This window comes from Dendrobium catenatum, unplaced genomic scaffold (assembly GCF_001605985.2).
Source record: "Dendrobium catenatum unplaced genomic scaffold, ASM160598v2 fragScaff_scaffold_1338, whole genome shotgun sequence".
In the NCBI taxonomy this organism is placed as follows: Eukaryota; Viridiplantae; Streptophyta; class Magnoliopsida; order Asparagales; family Orchidaceae; genus Dendrobium; species Dendrobium catenatum.
Window position 1 is genome coordinate 3497260 of NW_021319800.1, and position 19876 is coordinate 3517135.

The 19876-nt window shown below is 35.2% G+C and overlaps 1 long non-coding RNA gene across 4 annotated transcripts; it reads right to left on the reverse strand.

The window, feature by feature from the left end:
* Window positions 1–411: 411 nt before the first annotated feature.
* LOC110101496 lies at window positions 412–2291 on the reverse strand. 4 transcript variants are annotated; one of them, XR_003702426.1, is made up of 3 exons: window positions 1799–2291; window positions 1313–1550; window positions 412–1210 (listed from the first exon to the last, which is right to left on the reverse strand). It is a non-coding gene; the product is annotated as an uncharacterized LOC110101496 (long non-coding RNA). The 4 variants fall into 4 exon arrangements; XR_003702424.1 differs by having other exon boundaries at window positions 1282–1550; XR_003702425.1 differs by having other exon boundaries at window positions 1282–1550; window positions 1772–2291.
* Window positions 2292–19876: the final 17585 nt, after the last annotated feature.

The following is a 19876-nucleotide window of genomic DNA, read 5'->3' on the forward strand; positions in this document are numbered from 1 at the left end:
TAAAAGTAAAAAGTTACATAAAACATTCGAAGTTAAACTTTGTTGACCCCTAAAAAGGGGCAAAATCGGCTAAATAAGTGATGCGAGTGTCGATGCAGCACATCACTTGATGGGTAAAAGGACTTCTGATTATCAAACGGATGGTGTCGTTGTGATCAGACTGTCAAATTCGCTTGAGTGGGAGCACATCGCAGTCAAATCGGGTGAAAACGGTCAAAATTGGTGGCCGACACTCAAAATTGATGAGCAATGTTATCCAAATGACGACTGATCACAAAACGAGCTCCGTCATTGGGTTCGGAACGTCATCAATACCCAAAATTAATTGTAAATTTGCCCCATGAAATTCACGCATGAAAATCAATGCGAATCCTGAGGAGACAACACCTGAATTTCAAGAAAATGCACGAATTAAGGCGCATCAAATGATTGTTTCGTTGTTATCATTTTCAAGGGATTTTTACATACATAACACTTGAAACTATTCAAAATACATATTCAACACTCAAACTATTATATTTACTCATTTACCACCTCAAACTCTCATTTTCTTCAATTCTACTACTCCGTCTAAACGCCGTCAGAAATTCGCCTCGCATCGTCTTCCTTTCGTTCCCAGCCAGATGACGACGAGAAGTTACCGAAAATTATTATCGGTCCGGGGAGATGCTGGTGGAGGACATCGAGATTGACCTATCACCTTCATCGCCGAAGCTCCATCGCCGGTTGCGGTTCAAGGAGATGTCCAATCTCATTATGAGCCATGTATGGCTCCTGATAAGCCGAACTGAAAAGCTGCTATTACTGCTCTGTCTCGTAGCCTGCTTCAGCACTAAGTGCCTCCACCACACCATTTTGCAGTTGTAGCAAGAAGTCTAATGAGAAAATCATATAGTATTCCAAAACTCTTCTCTCAGCTATTCTCTGCTTTGCTCTAACGTTTATGCTACAGGTTTCAATCTACAGCTTATTGTAGCTTCCCGAATATGTTGAAGCTGGGATCTTTATGCCCGAGATGGGTTCGTTGGATCACACATGCACATTGATTGCTTGCTCCCGCTCACTCCACGACCACATGACTCCCATTTTTCCAAAACTCCCCGGAGATGGGTTCATTGGCTCCTTCAGGGGCAATGGAGCACATGCTCCTGCTCACTCTACGAACACATGGGTTCGTGCCTCCTTCTAGCACCATTGTAAGGCACAGAACCTTGCAAGTAATTATCCACATAATTAAAAGTAGAAATAAGGATTGCAAATTAAGAAGAAATGGAACTATACAGGAGATAATGCAAAGCATTAAATGAACCACCGTTGGAGCCATTGGCCTTGATCGCTGAAATCTCCGGCAGACTGACCATAAAGTTGTTACAGGAGACATCAAGAATTGCCGCAAAGCTCCTATCTCCAAAGCCAATGGCTTCAGCGACATCAAGAACTGACGCATAGCTGGAGCCATCGTCGTCATGGCAATCGCTGACAAAGAAGCGGCAGGCTGAGAATTTGGTTGGGCAATTCCACCGCTAGAGCCTTTGCCGTCATGGAAATCGCTGACGAGGGAAGAAGCGGCAGTGAGTGAGGAACAACGGAGTGTTAGAATAGTTAAAAAAAGAGGTTTTAGGTGGTATATTAGTAAATACAAATGTTTAGATGTTGAATATGTATTTTGTATTTACAATAGTATGTAAAAATCCCTTTTAAGTAATAATAATAATAATAATATAGTATTATTTTTATTTTTATTAAAAAAATACAAAAGTACATTGAATACTTGCAAATCGGCGTTGACGCTGCTCACCACGATCTCGGCCCAAATCACTCCTCGATTGCTTGCCTGCGGTCATTGTTAAAACGACAACGAACGAAGCTTTGCCTTTTTTTTGTTCTTGGACGCATGAAAGTCTCTTATTCGCAAGCCAAATCTCGATCAAACCCACGCCCTGAGACCAAACTACCGTCTCTTTGCCAATCTGCGGTTACGGTAGGTCGAACGACCTTCAAAATCCCGACTTCCCTCCTTGTTTCATGCAAAGCTTCCGTCGTCCCTGTACCGACCCATCCGCCTCCAGCTAGCCGACGCCGACAACCAACAGTCCAGCATCCCAACCTGCAATCCCCTCAGCTGCAGTCGCAGGAACTTTGATTCACACAGCCCTATCTTCCTCATGCACCGTTTAGGCCATCAGACCAAATTTCCTCCTGCTAACTCGTGATTGAACCTTCTCCAGCCGAATCCAATCCCGCCTCTTCTGATCTCGTTCAAGGATTTTGACTCCGACCTCCCAGCCATTCAAAGCTCCCAAATTCGCATCCTGACCTCATGGCAGCTCTGACTTCAGCCGTCGCCTCACCCGACTCCCCTCACATAGCCGAACCTTTTTCCAGCAAAACTTCATTGAACCTCCACCCTCTCTTCATCCAACTACTTAGCTATTCCCTCCAACCACAGAAATTTATGAGCACACACCTGTAGCCCTACTCACATATCACTTTAACAGTAAACCCAAGCAGCCCAACAACTTCACTCACTTAAATTTCACTCTAAAAACAAGTTCTACTATTGCATCCAACTCCTCAACAGCATCCATTACATTTTCCCTCTACTATTATTATTAATTATTGTAATTAATTATTATTATTATTATTATTATTATTACTTTAAAAAGGAAGAAGAAGAAAACAAAAAAGTAAAAGAAAAAAAGATTAAAAACTAGAGAGAAAATTAAAAAAGGGAGAGAGAGATCTTTGTGTTTTTGACATCGTCTTCGTCGTCTCTTGATATTGTCATTGTTGCTACTCTTACGAAGGTATAAATGTCTTCAAGCTTAAAAACCCTTGAATCTTATTATCGGCTTACGGCACGCTGGAGGACCACTCATACACGCTCTTCATAGCATGGTGAGAGGAAGATGTTTGATAGACTGTTTAATTGAAGGTTTTAGATAACTCTGGTAAATTGTTTGAGAAATTGATTGACATTCTTTCCAAGTTAGATCTTGGGGCATCACAGGGTAGGCCTCATACATACTCTTCGTAGCGTGTCAAGGACAACATGAAGTACCAGAGTATATGCTTCAGTTCCTGTGAGGAAAAATTGTGTTTTCAAACTGGTGCCTTAAATACCCACACACACTTTTCGTAGCATGGCGAGATTGAAGAAAATATGGTCGCGTTGTCACTCGACACATACCATATACACTCTTCGTAGCGTGGTGGGAAGGCGCAGACTCCAGGGTTTTCCCAAACAGAGGGAAGGGGAGATACCAGGATGTTGCCAAAATTTGAGCTAAATAGATGACCTGACTTAAATAAAATGACAACGAATTGAGCTTGCAAATTGGACAAGAAGTAACTAAACATTAAATTGATAAATCTACAATCACATTGAAACGACAAATGTTAAACAATAAACCAGGCTATTGACTTGAACATCAATGAACAAGCATAATATAAGTGACAAACGATTATGTTAAACTTGCTAACAAACAACGATGATCAATATATAATGAGTGTAGCTGTTTTCCTACGCTCAACAATCAACCAGCTTACAAATGAACATCCTAATTGGCTTACAAGCGAAGACAGTGGACAAACTATGAATGTGATAGGTTCCCTACAACCATACACAATTCAACATGCAACGAAAGCAAGCACCTATGAATAATAATAACCGATATGCAATAAGCGTGAACTCCTCATGAATATGATGTGTTGTCTACAAACAAAAGTGATGAACTTATAGTGAATGCAAACATCAACAAGATAACAATAGCAAGTTTATTGTGCATACAACAACTCGCCAACAAGTAATGTTAGCAGAATAACAGGCAACTACAAGAAATCTATGAGTGCTTATGTGAAACAACAAAAGATGCACAAATGAATATAACAACTTGCCAAACAGCATGCATAGAGAAATCAATAAAGAATGCATCTCACTCGACATCCTATATTAACATATAAATGAATGCATCAACTTGCATGCAAACACTAATGCTTCCCACAAACACCAACAAGCAGTGATGATAGATGTGCTACAAGTATGATAGATCCCCTATGAACACTGAAGGTTAAAACACAATGAATGTAGCAACTTGCTAATTAATGTGTATAGAAAAACCAACAATGGATGTGACACCTCTGGCAATCCACATTAGCATACAAATGAACACACTATACTTGACTCCAAACAGTGGTATTCCCTACAAACATATACATGAAGCGTGCGAAAAATGCTAGGGCATTCGTAAAATCAATATCAATTAAGCTTTCAGCAAATACATTAATCCCTTGTAAGCAAAGGCATGTAATATGCAGTGAATGCAAGTACATGTGAGTTGCTGTAGAAGATTCTTCATGTGCACTATGTGTCATTTGCAGTCAAATATAGAATTTCTTTAGCAAATGTAGACACATGTAAGTCATTATAGGAGACTCGTCATGTACATGACATGTTATCTATAAGCATGATGCAAAAGAAATATAGTAAATGAAAATGTTTATAAGTGACATTAGAAGATTTACATTCATTGCAGCTTGCCCGTGGGTAGCAGTAGGAAGCTAGTGATGCATATAATGACCCGCCTATAAATAGTGATAGCAAAACAACAGAGAATACAACAGCTTACTCAAAAGCAACTATAGGAAACTCGTCATACACACTATATATTATCCATAAGCAAATACATAAGAGTTGTGATAAATACAAGCACCTACAAGTAATGCAGGAAGAGTCACACTAGATATATGTGGGCTCGAAAAATTTGGCCCCGGCCTCCCGGCCCCCTCTGCTTTTCGAGGAGTTTTAGCGGATTAAGTTCCGAGATAAATTTTGGGAAGGAAGATGTGTTTGTAGATTAGACACTACCCAAAGATTTTGCCCTCATTTTGCGAGGACTTTATGATCTGAGTCTATATTTCTTATAGGCGCAAGCCCCTATAGTAATTACCCCTCCTAATAATAAGAGAGAACTTTCGATTAAGGCTAGTCGTCAATTAGATACGTAGAGATATATTGTATATGACATTTAATAGCAACATGAGTATTAGTATTTGGAAATGTGATATTTAAAATTGAGAATTTCAACATGTTGCACTTAAATAGATGGTAGGAAAATGAATGATTGACCCGATCAAGATCCCATGGTTTCGTCGTCTCAGGCCATCGTGATCCCTAGTCTACTTAGACAAATAAGGTAGTCAATCTAACCTGATAGAAGGATCCTTGTTGAAAATCATGGGTTACTTCATCTAAGGGTACCTTGTAGACCTTGGGTGAATAATTATCTAAAGAGAAAAATTTGAATCCACCTTAACAGAAAGATGGCTTTGTGCTCTATCGATTATATCCTATTGATTCATATCTCAAGAATTTCATATCACTAATAAATGTATTGGCTCTAGAAATAACTATAATTTAGTTGTGCCATTTGGCGACAAAACTACTCGGTTCAGAGGGCCCCAGGTTCTAATCATTTATCTTGCGGTGCCATTTGGTGGCAAAATCATCGGCTAGAGGACATATACTACGTCCTTTCTAGTAGGAAATTTTTTGAGAATGGATTATAGTGCTATTTTTGACTAGTTATTAGCTCTATATGAGCTGAAGTAAATTTTAATTTATCTACCCCGACAAACTGTTGTAGAGGATGGATGGATTTTTCTTTAAGCATTGATATGTTATTTTAATTTTAAACATCTTTAGATTTTTTGAATTTTGGATTCTTGAGCTTTTATGGGTTTTTGGTAGGCATTTGAAAATATAGGAGATATTTGAAATATTTAGAAACCTTTATAGTTGAGATCTTGTGTCAACACGGCCATCATCAAAATATTTGAAGTCATTTGTATTTTCATATTTTGTTGGAATTGAAGAGCATTTAAAAAGGTAGGATCCCCTCGGATTGAGATAAACATTTATCATGATCATCATCGGGGTGTGTGGGTCATTACATTTACTTGTATTTTGTGGTAGTTTGAAGATATTTGAAAATATATGGGAACCCCTTTGGTTGAGATTTTATATCAATAAGGTCATCATCGGGGTGTTAATGAGGAACTTCAAAATATTTGTATTTTGTACGAATTTAAATTTTTTGAAAGTTTGAAGGCATTTGAAATGGTTGGAGTTAACCACTCCAATTGAGATCTACGTTCAACACAGCCATCATCGGGGTGTTTGGGGCATTGTATTTTATTGATTGGACCTTGTCGAATATATCTATTGGTCGACAGAGGATCGGGTCCATATGCTTTATATTTTTATTGATGAATTTCTTTTATCATAGATCTTGAAGACCTTATATGAATATATAAAATAGATATTCTTATCGACACCTTTAATGTGTATCTTTTTGATAGTTCAAGCCTTGTTGACTTCTATCTATCTATATAGAAGGATCGGGCTCAAACTAAGGTCATTTATTGACCCACATAGCATCCCTAGAGATCACGTGTGTACCCATAACAAGCTCACTAGGGCCCATACTGGTGTATAGTTACACTTGCCCTTCTATGTATATATGTGTATACATATTACAGAGCAAGTGTAGGGGCATTTTTGGATATTTGATGGATGTACTATGATAGCCCACAGAAGCTCGTGCCTATCATAACACTTTTGTATTTTCCCATAGGTAGTATGTTGGATGCATAATCACTATTCATCAAGAAGCTTGCAAGCCTCAATAATCCTTTTGAACACAATCTTCAGAACCTGATTGAACTGAGACTCTCTCCATCTTTGAAAATGATGATTTAATCTGGCTTTATCTTCTTAGAACTTGTATAGGAATAAAGAAGCAGCTTTTTAATTATGCCATCAATATCATTTCCTGTTGTTGGCTTAAATAAAGAATAAATCATTTCAATCTTGGAAGACTTTGTCCTTATTAGTGCCTTGTGTATCAAAATCAGGGGCCATCTCTTTTAACTGACAACTGCAGTAGTTAGAGATACGTCAGACTGTCTAAGAGAGCTATATGAGACTTCTTTCTTTGTAACAACCTTTAAAAACATATTTGTTGAATATTGATCATTAGCTATAGTGAACATAATGCATCATGTGCTGATATTCGCTTGAATACATCTAAACATATCATTTTGTTATTTCCACTATATGTTGAATCCTTCTTGTTACAACTAAGATGTTGATTGTGGTATAGATCCCTTGCAGTGTCGTTGAACCCTTACACAAACTCCTGTACGATCAAGAGATTCCTTACATCGGCAATGTATCTCTCATTGCCTTTTTCATATGGGTCAGTGTGCTCATTTGAATATTGATGTTGATTGTTAGCTAGACTATATTCCCCGACAATCCCTTTATGTTTATTTGGACCCTACTTAGATCTCATTGAACATTTCTCCTTCATGGTGTTTGCAAATGAATGTAGCAAGGATTACTTCATCTTTTTACATGATTGTTATGAAGACTATCATCAACTTCAATTTTCTTACTCAAATGCATTTGTCATTCATAGGGTATTGCCACATTTGTTGTACATATTCTGTATTTACTTGTGGACAGTGTGTTGTACATATGATGAGCTTTTACAGTAGCTCGTAGGTGCTTGTCTTTACAGCCTATTCTCCACCTTCGCTTGTCTGAGGACAATATGCTTGTTTGAATTATATATATATATATATATATATATCATAATTCCTCATTATTGTCTTCCTATGATTTGCAATATTTGTTTATCTTTAATTATGATTAAACTATACATGCCCATATTGATCATTTCTTGGAAATGAATTAAGTCCAATGCTACTAGTCCGTCATCAAGCTACAAATAATTCATGCCATGACTTTATAACCAAATCATATACTTTACAATCCTCTCATTGCTTACAAATAAGTTCTACTTGTAAACTCCTAGCCTTCATAGAGGATTTTCCATATGTATGATGAGTTTGATATCATATTCCTCAGTATTCTCATTCTGATAGAGATGATTGTTACAAGTCCATTGATGTTGTCCAAAAAGAAATTCTACATTAAAGCTTGTAATCAATTTATACATGAGTCATTTCTTATTCATTTGTCTTTGATTGGATCATTCTTATGATTCATGGGTCTCATTTTAGATGTTAGGTTTTAGTTAAAGTTTAAGTCCAATATCATTTGTTCGATGTTCACTTGACTTCAAAATATGTCCCCTATTGTCCAAAAATTGATTCAAGTCCTTTGTTATGTTCAAGTCCTCTATGGTCCAAGTCGAATTCAAAAGTCCCCTGTTAATTTGTCCAAGTCCTTGTATCTTCAATCCAAATTTTGGTAGCCTCCTGGCATCTCCCCCATTTGGGGGAAACTACAGGAGTCTTAGCTTGCCTGCCACATCAAGAAAGACGTGCATGATCAGTGTCATGGGACACCGTGACCGTAGTCTTCGTCCTTCGCCATGCCAAGAAAGACATACATGAGTCCAAAAGTACCTATTTGAAAAATCAGTTTTTTCCTATTTACGGGTACTTATGTTTTGCCCCGCCATGCTAAGTAAAGTGTGCATAGGGATTGCCCGGCTCATTGCATCGAGTTCCCTCCCGTCACGCTAAGAAAAGAGTGCATATGGGGTCCCTTAATGTGCTACAAATATCATAAATAAGAATTTGGAGGATTACCCTCCTCGCCACGAGCACCGCATCGAATTTTCTCCCACCATGCTAAGAAAAAAGTGCATGAGTGGTTGTTCGCTACACTACAAGTGCTGAGGATAGGTTTTTGATGTTTGGACGACAATAACGATGTACGTGGAGGGCTAAAAATCGTGGAAACAAATTTTTTTACTCTTTTTTTATTTTTTTCTCTCTCTTTTTAAATCTCCCTCTTTTTTTCCTTTCTTTTTTTTTATAAATATTTCCTCCCTTTTTATCTCTTTTTCTTTCTCCCCTTCTCTTTTTTTTTTCTTTACAAATGTATATATGTATGCATTATAGTTAATAATGAATAAAAAAAATTATTTATTATTATTAATAGTAGCATTATATTAAAATTAATATTAATAATAATTAATATCAATATTTTGATATTAATAATAAATATATGAAATAAAAATGGAGAGATAGATAGAGAGAGAGAGAGAGAGAGAGAGAGATTTCCCTCTCTATTTTCTATAGAGATCGATTAGAATAGGTCTTGGGTTAAGTCTTGGCTTCTCTACAGGTAAATGCATTGGTCGAATGGGCATAGGTCGGGAGGTCTTGTGTCAGATCCTGGCTTCTCTACAGTTAAAGTCATTTGGGGTTAAGGGATACATGTCTGAGAGGAAAGTCGATCAAGGAGGGCTTGTGGGTTTCATCTCTGGCTTCTTGGGAGAGGCGAATGCAGTAGGAGATTAAGAAGGAAGAAAAAATGGGAAGTCTTGCGGGAGTTGAATGGGGAAGCCTAGAATCGAAAATGTCTTCATCTGTCCTCTCATTTTAACAACATTGGAAAACAATGATTGAGGCTCTGCAAAGGATTTGCGGGAAGCAACACGAGTCCAACAACTTCAGCAGGATTTTGGGCGGGATTCATGAATTTGACGAGTATGAGGTAAACAAATCTTCTCCAATAATTTATTTCTTATTTCATTCTTTATCTAGAGATCAACAACATAATACAATAACTATTAGGCTTAAATACACTGTGCTGAAACCACGAGTGATGTCAAATAAAGCTCACATAATTTTACGATTCACCAATAAGCAAAAGCATGAAATCAATAGTAAAAACTGCATGCCACTTATAAAATTGAAGCAATAGATTTGTGATGCAATGCTATTATATTGAATAAATCAACTGGCTTACAAGCAACAAGTGGAAGGCTCCTAATACAATATACAACTCATTTGCAAGATGAAGTACACTCTCGCAGATCAAAAAAGTGAGCTAAACTACACTAAGAAATAAATGAATGCAACGTCATGCCACCAGATCAGCAACACTTGTGCAAGCGGACATAAGGCATCTATAGGCTTTCAATTAGAACATTGTGCACAATCAAATGATAGTCGCCCACACAATTGATTAGCACCAAATATCTTGAAATGCCTCTATACATGCATTGCAATATGCATAATAATTCATGAAAATACATCACTCAGTGTTACAACATGTATTACGTTATAATAATGTGCCACATTTGCATGCTGACGTATTGCACATACACACATAATCATTATGCAAGCAACTATGCGAGGCATTGTTGCATTATGCATGCATATGATATGCCACCTCATTTAAGTTAGTACGCAAAATATAATATATCAATATATTACACACATACAAACATGATGCATACATCTATTATATTGTAAGCATACCACCACCGTGTAAATACATCATGCAAATGCATTACTCAAAATGCATGTAAATATCTATTATTACACAGGACCTTGAGAGTATGTTGTACATGCACATGTGAAGCCTAAGGATGCTTCGCAGGGCAAGAAATGAACCTAAGTTCAAACACGATCCTTCTAGGTGAATAGATAGGAGTCAACATGAATCGAACTATAAAAAAAATATACAATTGTGGTGTTGATCTGAATATTTAATTTATACATTCATATTAGGCCTTCAAGGTTTTTAATAACAAAAATTCACTAATAAAAGTATAAAGCTGACAACCAATCTAATCCTATGTTAATAAGTTGATAGAATTAACAAGGTTTAACCAATAAAATAGAAATGTCCATAAATATCCCGATGATGGCCATATTGACAAACAATTTCAACTAGAGATGACCACAAACATACAAAATAGCTCATAAACCCCTGAATTACCATAAAACTCAAAATTTTAAAAATATCAAAATTTAAAATATTTAAAATTAAAATAAACCATCAAACACTTAAAGTAATTTCCATCCATCCTCGCAATAATTTGCTGAGGTAGATAAATTTTAAAATTACATCAGCACACAAAGAGCTAATGTCTAGTTGAGAATATGACTAGGATTCATTCTAAAATAGTCTTGCTAGTAAGTACGTGGCACATGTCTTTTAACTGGTGATTTCATTGCCAAATGACACCGCAGGAAAATTTTTATGATTAGGACCCTCTAAACCGGGTGGTTTCGCCACTAAATGACACCACTAAATTACAGTCATGGCTAAAGTCTGCTTGTTCCCCAATGGTTTCAAATCATTGAGTAATGAGTTAATAGGATATAATCGATAAAGCACAAAGCCCTCTATTAGTTAAGGTGGATTCAAAGTTGTCCCTTTAGATAAATATTCATCATATGTCTATGAGGTACCCTTGGATGATGCAACTCATGGCTACCGATAGGGATCCTCTTATCAGGTTAGGTTGACTACCTCTTCTATCTTAGTAGACTAGGGACCATGATGACCCGAAACTACTAAACCATGGGATCTTGATCAGATTCATCATCATTCGCCCCACCATCATCTTTAAGTGCAAGATGGTGAAATTTCTAATTTTAAGTATCAAATTTTTAAATACCCAAACTATGCTACTACCATACACCAGATACTATACATCTCTACGTATATGTTTGACGACAAGCCTTAATCGAAAGTTCTCTCACTATCGGGAGGGATAATTTACCATAAGGGCTTGCAACTATAGGAAACCTAAACTCATATCATAAATTCCTCACAAAATAAGGGTGACATCTCTGGATAATATCTAATTTAAAACCCAATATGCCTTTTGAAAATTTATCCCAGAACTTAAGCATTAAAACTCTCTTCGACGATCCAAAAAAATGAGAAATTAGGGGTTTGTGGAGAGGCTGGGGCACAAGTTTTCAGAGCCCACTAACTTTTCAAGTGAGGTGGATTTAAATAGTTATGTTTAAGGTTTCATGTTGAAGCTTATGAAAATGGAATTAATAAATAGCAATTTTGTACATTATCAAGATGATGATCATAATATTGGATTCAAGTTTAAATATTCATGTTAGGATTATCAATTTATCATATTAATATTTATGAATATATTTTTATATAGATAAAATATTTTTTTCATATTTAAATTACAAAATGATGAAAAATGTATATGTTTCAAATATATTAAAGAAACATGCTACTTAATAGTAAATGAACTTGATCGATGTTAGAGTACACACAATCTATAATCCCGCATATTCCTGATGTTCAAAGTTCATTTTTTGGTTATTTTTTGTTTGTTTTTCGTAGAAAACAAATAATTATAATTACAATGATATGGCATCTGGGATAGAAGGGTAAATGATAAATCATCATACATCAATACTATATCTACAACCAAACATTATAAAAAATAAGGAGCTTGTCAGAGACCCTATTGTATTCTTTTAGGCACAAATATTTATACTATATTTTCTCTTAGATGCTAAATACTTGCTCTTGATGTTTATAGGCTGAAAGATTTAACCAATTAAAACCTTTATTTTTTTTCCAATTTGCATTCTCTTTCTAGTCTCCATAGACTAAATTTGGTGCCGTTCATTTCTCTCTTTCATACTCACAACATATGAAGTCCTATCATTCTCAAGAGAAGTGACTTTTTGCCATTCATAAATTTATTTCCATTTTTGGGAAACAAACAATTACCCCTCAAGAAGGAAAGGAGATATAGTTCATGATAATAACCATAAAAATGGTGTTTAATCGAACTCACATACTAAGGTGGCTCAAGTGCATGTAGAGCAAAAATCTCTAACAATGACATTCATTGTATTAGAGTATTTGAATGTTTACTTTGATCTCTATCAATAATTAGCTACTATTAATGAGAAAGTAAATGTTACATTCTTTGATTTTTGTGTTCCAATAGGCTTCTCGCATGATGGATAAAAGTAAATCTTCACTTATTTATCATACTTAGCCTCGCATAGTCAAATAACCATGCAAAATAATTCATTTATTGTGAAATTTTAGGAAGTATATGCCCCTTTTAAAATTCAAAGCTTTATAACTAGAAATGTACAAAATACTAATGACCAATCAGATAATCTAAACATAATCAATAATGTTCTATCTTGTACAATATCTTACAATATCTCAAATGCAATCAAATACCATATTTTTGTTGATACTTCTATGGGTTCAATAAGGAGTTTGTTCAATTCACATCCTTAAATCCATTTAGGAAGATTATGATGAATCTCTTATCTAAAGGGTGTGTCTTATTATATATCTTGGTGTAGATATTATATGAGGGTGATATTTAGCACTAGGTCCCTTCACTCAGGTTCTTACAACTACATATTTGGTTGTTAATGGAAACATAAGTCTCATCAGATGATCTATCCTCATTTTTTGAAATAATTCTATTAGGTCTATCCTCAAAATTGATATAAAATGTTTCCTACATCATCGGACAATCATCTCTTCATAGGCTATAATCCCTTTATTTCTTTGTTAAAATTGACATCACAACTCTCCTCAGTTGTAAATCTTTTTTACATAATATACTCATATGATAAAACTCAAGAAATGAATACCCATCCTTAATCAAGGATATTTCTTGAGCTCCATGATTATAACCATGGAGCTTATGCATGTAAAAAACTAGATCAGTCATAACCAGAATAAACCACATATACTAAATTTTTTATCATGATAACACATATTATTGCTTTTCGACTCTATAGTGAGAACCAACCACTCAACCTTCTAGATAGTACAGTCCCCTTAAGAATTTCAGTCCAAAGATAAAAACATGTGCAACTTAAGCTTCGTTTGGGACAGCTTTTTTGCTGCTTCCTAAAGCGGCTTTTTAGTAGTAAAAAGGAAAATTTTTATACTAAAAAGTTGCTTTGAGAAGTAATAAGAAAGCTATCCCAAACGAAGGCTTAGTCTACATTTTTTTTTTTTTTTTGAGAAAATGCATAAATTGCTTAGTCTACATTCTAATAATTTTTATGTTGAAGCATAAAGGCCTATGAGAGTTTGTGATATGATCCATTATTTTACAAACTCCCTATCGAAGGGTGCTCCCAAAAGCAATTTCAGGTGGCCAAGGATTGCTCCCTAAAAGAAGTTATCATATAGATTAACTTTAGGACGCATGAAAATGAACATATATTGCATCACGAATTTTACAAAATACATATATATATATATATATATATATATATATATAAAAAAGCACATAAAAGCCAGAAAAGCCATAAAAGCCAGAAAATATGCCCGGTTCAAATTTAGATTGTAGTCATCTCGGATAATTTTATTATTTAGTTATTGGACTTGAGAGAAAATTATTCTGTGCGGAATCCAAATGTGTTCGGAGGCGAATCCGGGCATGCCACATTACCGAGGCCCAGTGGATCCGGTGACGTGGTGTGTTCGGATTCGTCTCCGAATACATTCAGATTCCAACACATAATAATCTCTCCAAGGGAAGAGCGTTTAAAATACAACTGGGTACTAAAAAAATGCTAAAACCAAACAGGAATTATAAAATACAAAAATTTCTCAAAAATGATAAAATTTTATTAAATAAAAAAGTTGTTACAACATACCATCTCAGATAAAACTTCTAAAAGATTTTCGAAACTAGCATGTTTTCTGGCGAACCCTTCTCTCTTCATCATCAGAGCATTCTTCATTCCAATCCGATCTGCTACGTTTCAATCCCTGTTGATGACCGAATTGGCTAAAAGATTTTTGAAACAAGCAAGTTTTCTGGCGAACCCTTCTCCGTCCATCATCAAAGCATTCTTCATTCCAATCCGATCTGCTAAGTTTCAATGCCCGTTGATGAACGAATTGGCTGGTATCGAATTGTGACGGCCTTCTCCATTTTAAAGGCCTTATTAGATCACTATTTTTGTCCTTACATGAAGCGCATGAAATTCTTCTACACAATGCAGATCTACAATATGGCCTTCGAATCATATCCGCGCTTACTGCAGCATTCAAACCAGGAGTTGATGGGGGTTCTTTCGGAGGCTTAGAACAATCCAAATTGTCTTTTGAATTGGTATTTGAATCCCCATTTTTTTTCTCTTTACTTTGGTTGCCATCTAACAGTAAATAATTACCTGGTTCGACAATTCTTGACTGTATTAATCTGTCCAAGCAATCGATTTCCTCCTTTGTGAGACATTTCTGATGGATTAAATGTTCCAGTCCAAATATATCATCAAAGCGCGAAATTAACTCTTGCTCGGACATAATAACTCCATTATAGTGAAAATGAAGCGTTATATCTACAAAATCTTCACGTTGTTCTCTTATTTGAGGTGCGGAGTTTGCCTGTGGAATCTGTTGAATTGAATTAGTATTTTTGCCGAAGATTGAGGAAGTGAAGAGATGAGTGGCAGTGCTGACAATAAGCCTTGCAGCTGGATCAATGAACTTCGAAAACCACCCTCCATTCTTAATAGCTGATGGCGGCGTGTCGTTCACAGTGGTCGTCGCCATGGTGGTCAGAGAGAAGAGATCGATCGGAATGATGGAAGTGAATAGCTATACGTGTTAAGGAACTTTGAAGCGGGCAACGAGAATGGCCTGTTAAGGCTCGGACGCATGTGCCGGAAAGAATTTGCTGTTAGAAGAAGCTATGGAGAAGGCTAAGGCGGGAAGAGGCTTAACTGTAGGTACTTGAAGTGGCGGCGGCGAGGAGGCTGCGTAGAGTAGCGACGTGGAGAGCTCTCCACAAAAAGGGTGGAGTAGTGGACGTGGGGTAGTTTACATATTTTACCGGTTCTAATCTTTTTTTTTTTTTCTTTTAATTTTAAGATAAGAATTAAAAAAATATTCATTTTATTTGTTAAAAGAATTTTTACAAAAGTTAGCCCTTTATGAAATAAATAATTTAACTGACAGCAAATTTATTTAAATTGCCAATGAGCTCAAATTTAATCAATTATATTAAATTGCTAGTTAGAATGAATCAAATGAATATGATTTAGTTGAGAAACCTGCTTTTACTGAGATTACTCGAATTCGACTCATTTATGTGCTTGCGAGCTGAGCTTATTGAGCTCACGAGTCGAGTTCGAGCTTGATGAGCTTGCGAGCCGGCTAGTATAATTATTAATATTTTAAAAATAATTTTATTTTATTTATTAAATTTAAATATCAAAAAATTGTAATAAATGATTAAAATATTTAATAAAATAAAATTAAAGTAATATTTAATTTTTAAATTTAATAATAATGTTTAAAATATTTAATACAATTTAAAATACTTAAACATTTAAAATAATTAATAATATTTAAAAAATCCCATCGAGGCTGGCGAGCCGGCTCAGGCTCATTTACAGTGGGACGAGCTCGAGGTCGAGCCAACTTCTGACTGCCGAGCAAGCACAAAAAGGCAACTACTCAGACTCATTTACACCATACTAGAGATCAGACAGACTCTTCACACTTAGATGGAGACCATAATCGCGACAAGATGCACCTAATTAAAGGAGGATTGCGATCACGGTGGGGCCCGCTTCGATCGCATGAATAACATTGTCGTGGCAATTCACAACAATCCAATGGAGATTTCACTAGTCATCAATAAAGAGTTTCCCAACAATTCTATAATTTTATCTAAGAAGTCAAATTAGAAAGAAGAACATTTTATCATTTACCGCAAGCTTAATCTTTAAAATTCCCATGGACGGAGGAACATGCATGAGCAATAGTGTAACTAAGAAAGGTTCCCCATCATCAAGATATAGGAAAAGCCTTATTATTAGCAAGAAATTATTCTGTGCGAACAGTGGATCGTTCGGAGGCGAATCAAAGCACGCCATGTCACCTGATACACAGCGGGTATACAACTGTTGTACATAGCAAAGGGATGACATGATGCGCTCTGATTCGCCTCCGAACAACATCCGTATCCGCACATAATAATTTCACCCATTGTTATATATGATATATAAACCTTTATAGCATAGGATTGATTAAATTGACTAAAAATGACAGTCAAATCAATGAACCAATGAATTGGTTGCAATTTCTTTTAACCAATCAGTTATTATTATTATTATTATTATTATTATTATTATTATTCTTATTATTAAATTGTCACTATTTTTAATATCAAATTGTTAAAATCTAAAAATATGGGCTATGATTTCAGTTGTGAGCTTTGATGCTAATAATATCACAACATCTCAAACATGAGCTATGATACCAATATAAAAATGTTGAAGGAAATTGAAAATTTTGTGTATACAAATGTTGATCATGATCATATAAGATCGAACATAAATCATGATCGCATTGGACCTATGCGCTCAAAGTGAAAAGCATGATTATTATGAGATACGTGTGATTGGATGATTAGGGATTATGATCAAATAGATATTACAATCATTTCAAAACGCATGCAAACAAATAAACATAACAATTATGATGGAAAACAAATAATTGAATGGAGATTACAATCACAGGGGACAATCAAAATTGAGTCAGTCTATAACCAACTTTGACTAAGCTCCAAATCATATCAAAAAGCTTCAAATCAATCTGAAGTCAGGATTGAATCAGCTCAAAATCGAATCATTAAATGCCCTATTTATTGCACAAAGAAAAACATAAAAAATTAAAGCACATCATATTATTCACCATGAAAAGAAAAGAAAAACAAATCAAAACATTAATTAAGGCTATGACAATCAAGAAATCTGGCGAGGACCTAATTATTTTGCTTCTATATCTCATTTGATACGATTAAGTGTTCCATGGATGTTTTGAAATTTTGGTGCTCATTTATGGATGGTAAGCTAAAATTATTGAAATATGATTAATATTCATGCCTATTCGTGTTGTGCCTTCACTACTTCTAAAGGCTAATTTAAAGATATTAACGTTGGCTACTCTAATGTCTTATTATATGGAAAGTTGGAAATTAAAAAATAAATATGTTTCTTAGCATTAAGTCTTCCTCTGTGATATTCATTACTCTCTCTTCTATTGCTCTGATTCTGGAGTTCTTCCTCTGTGATATCCAGAACAACACTAAAGAGCTTAGATTTACTCTCTCTTCTATTTGGCTTAGATTTAACATGCCACTCAACACTAAAGAGCTATTTAACATCTAATTTTATGTTGAATCTAAGCCATCTTTAGCTTAAACATCACCAAACAAAATTCTGAGCTATCGTTTTAATAAAATATAATTTCAGCCATGTCATCAGAAAGTAAAGCTCATGACCAACTGGCATGTTCCTTTTTGGAGGAGCTTAAATATTGGCTTAGTCTTGTAGGAACCTGCAATCAAATTAACAACTGAAGGCTCTATTAGCATTGAAAACCATTAGATTAATATACAAAAGAAAAGTAAAAAAAAAAAGAAAAAAGGTTATTTGCATATTTAAGTGTTGATGCCAAAGTTGAACATATCCATTATAAAAGTTGCAACGCCAATAATTTCAATAGCTACTCCATGATAACCTAATACCTGAGGCTCATTGAAATGATCTGCAAAATAGACGTTAGAAAAACAGAGGAAGAAGAAGAAGTTTGATTGAAGGTTTCATGTATTCCCTTAATCAACAGTTCATGTATACATTGGTATATATTAAAGAGAAGGGAACATGTTGTTAGAGTTTCAGAAGGAGCAGGTGCCCAGATGCGGCGAAGGCAGAGGACCATTTTCTGTAATGATTCGCTGAGGAGGAAGTGGAGCAGTAGCCGAATATAAGCAGGTGTGCTTGTATAAGTTGAATGGCGTATGTGATCTGTTAACACTCATCACCTGCTGTAGGCTTTGGCAATCTCCATAGAGAAATCTCAGTGCATTTCCCATCTCTTCTCAACTTGGCATGATGAAGATGGGAGAGTAAAGTTTTTCAAGGAAGACCATTCCATCTTGACTATGGTTGGGTACTAAAAAAGTAGAGCTACAGTCGTTAGTACCACTTTATAACCTTAGTAAGATATTTGTTTTTAACATGCATAATTATTATTTGGTGTTGAAGTCCTCGATTACATTATCTTAGAAAGAATTTATACACATTTAATATTAAAAATTTTATATTGACTAATAGACTATTATTAAAATAAATAAATATATAATACATAATTTGAAGTAAAATTTTGTATTTAATTATGATTTATAATTTGGGAAATGATTATTCAATATTGAGACTACTATAGTTTTATCTTGTAATAGCTTAAACTCTTAACTATCGATATATTGACTATTTTGGTCTAAGAATATTATGAATTTGACCTATTGGTGTAACATCCGGTATGTCACCCATCCTAGAATTACTCCGAGATGAGCACACTAAACTATGGAGTTTCTAATAAAATTTTAATTATTACATCAAAAGGCACCTCGATGTTTAAGAGTTTAATTTTTTTTTTTTAACTTAGTAGTTACAAAATTTCGCCCCCTTAACTAACTGACATCCTCTTTAGCATTTTTATCCCAAAATCATCCACCAGAAAGATAGCATTCTACAGGTGGCTACTAATAGTTTAAGTGTTGGCTCTCGTGATATAGCACTTTATCACATACAGGATTCAAGAGGTACCTCCCATGGCGTAGCACTTTGTCTTGTATGGCACTTAGTACTCATTTATCAGCTGGTGTATTGCTTTGATACCATTTGTAATAGCCTAAACTCTAAACTATCGAGATATTATCCGCTTTGGCATAAGGTCCTCACGGTTTTGTTCTATTAGTGTAACTTCCTAAAATGTCACCTTTCTCAGAATTGCTCCGGGATAAGCACACTTAACTACGACGTATCTTGATAAAGTTTCAACCATTATACCAAAAGGCGTCTCGATATTTAAGAGTTTAGATCTATTTATTTAAGGGATTTCACATTCCTACTCTAGGAAATAGAGAATCCATGGCAATTTCTTGAGCTTCATGGTTTTTACAATATCAGAAAAAGATCATAGATTCGTCGGTGCATGTGGGATTAGGAAAGATAGGTGGAGCTACTGCGGGTCTTCTAAGGTTTTTTTTTTTTT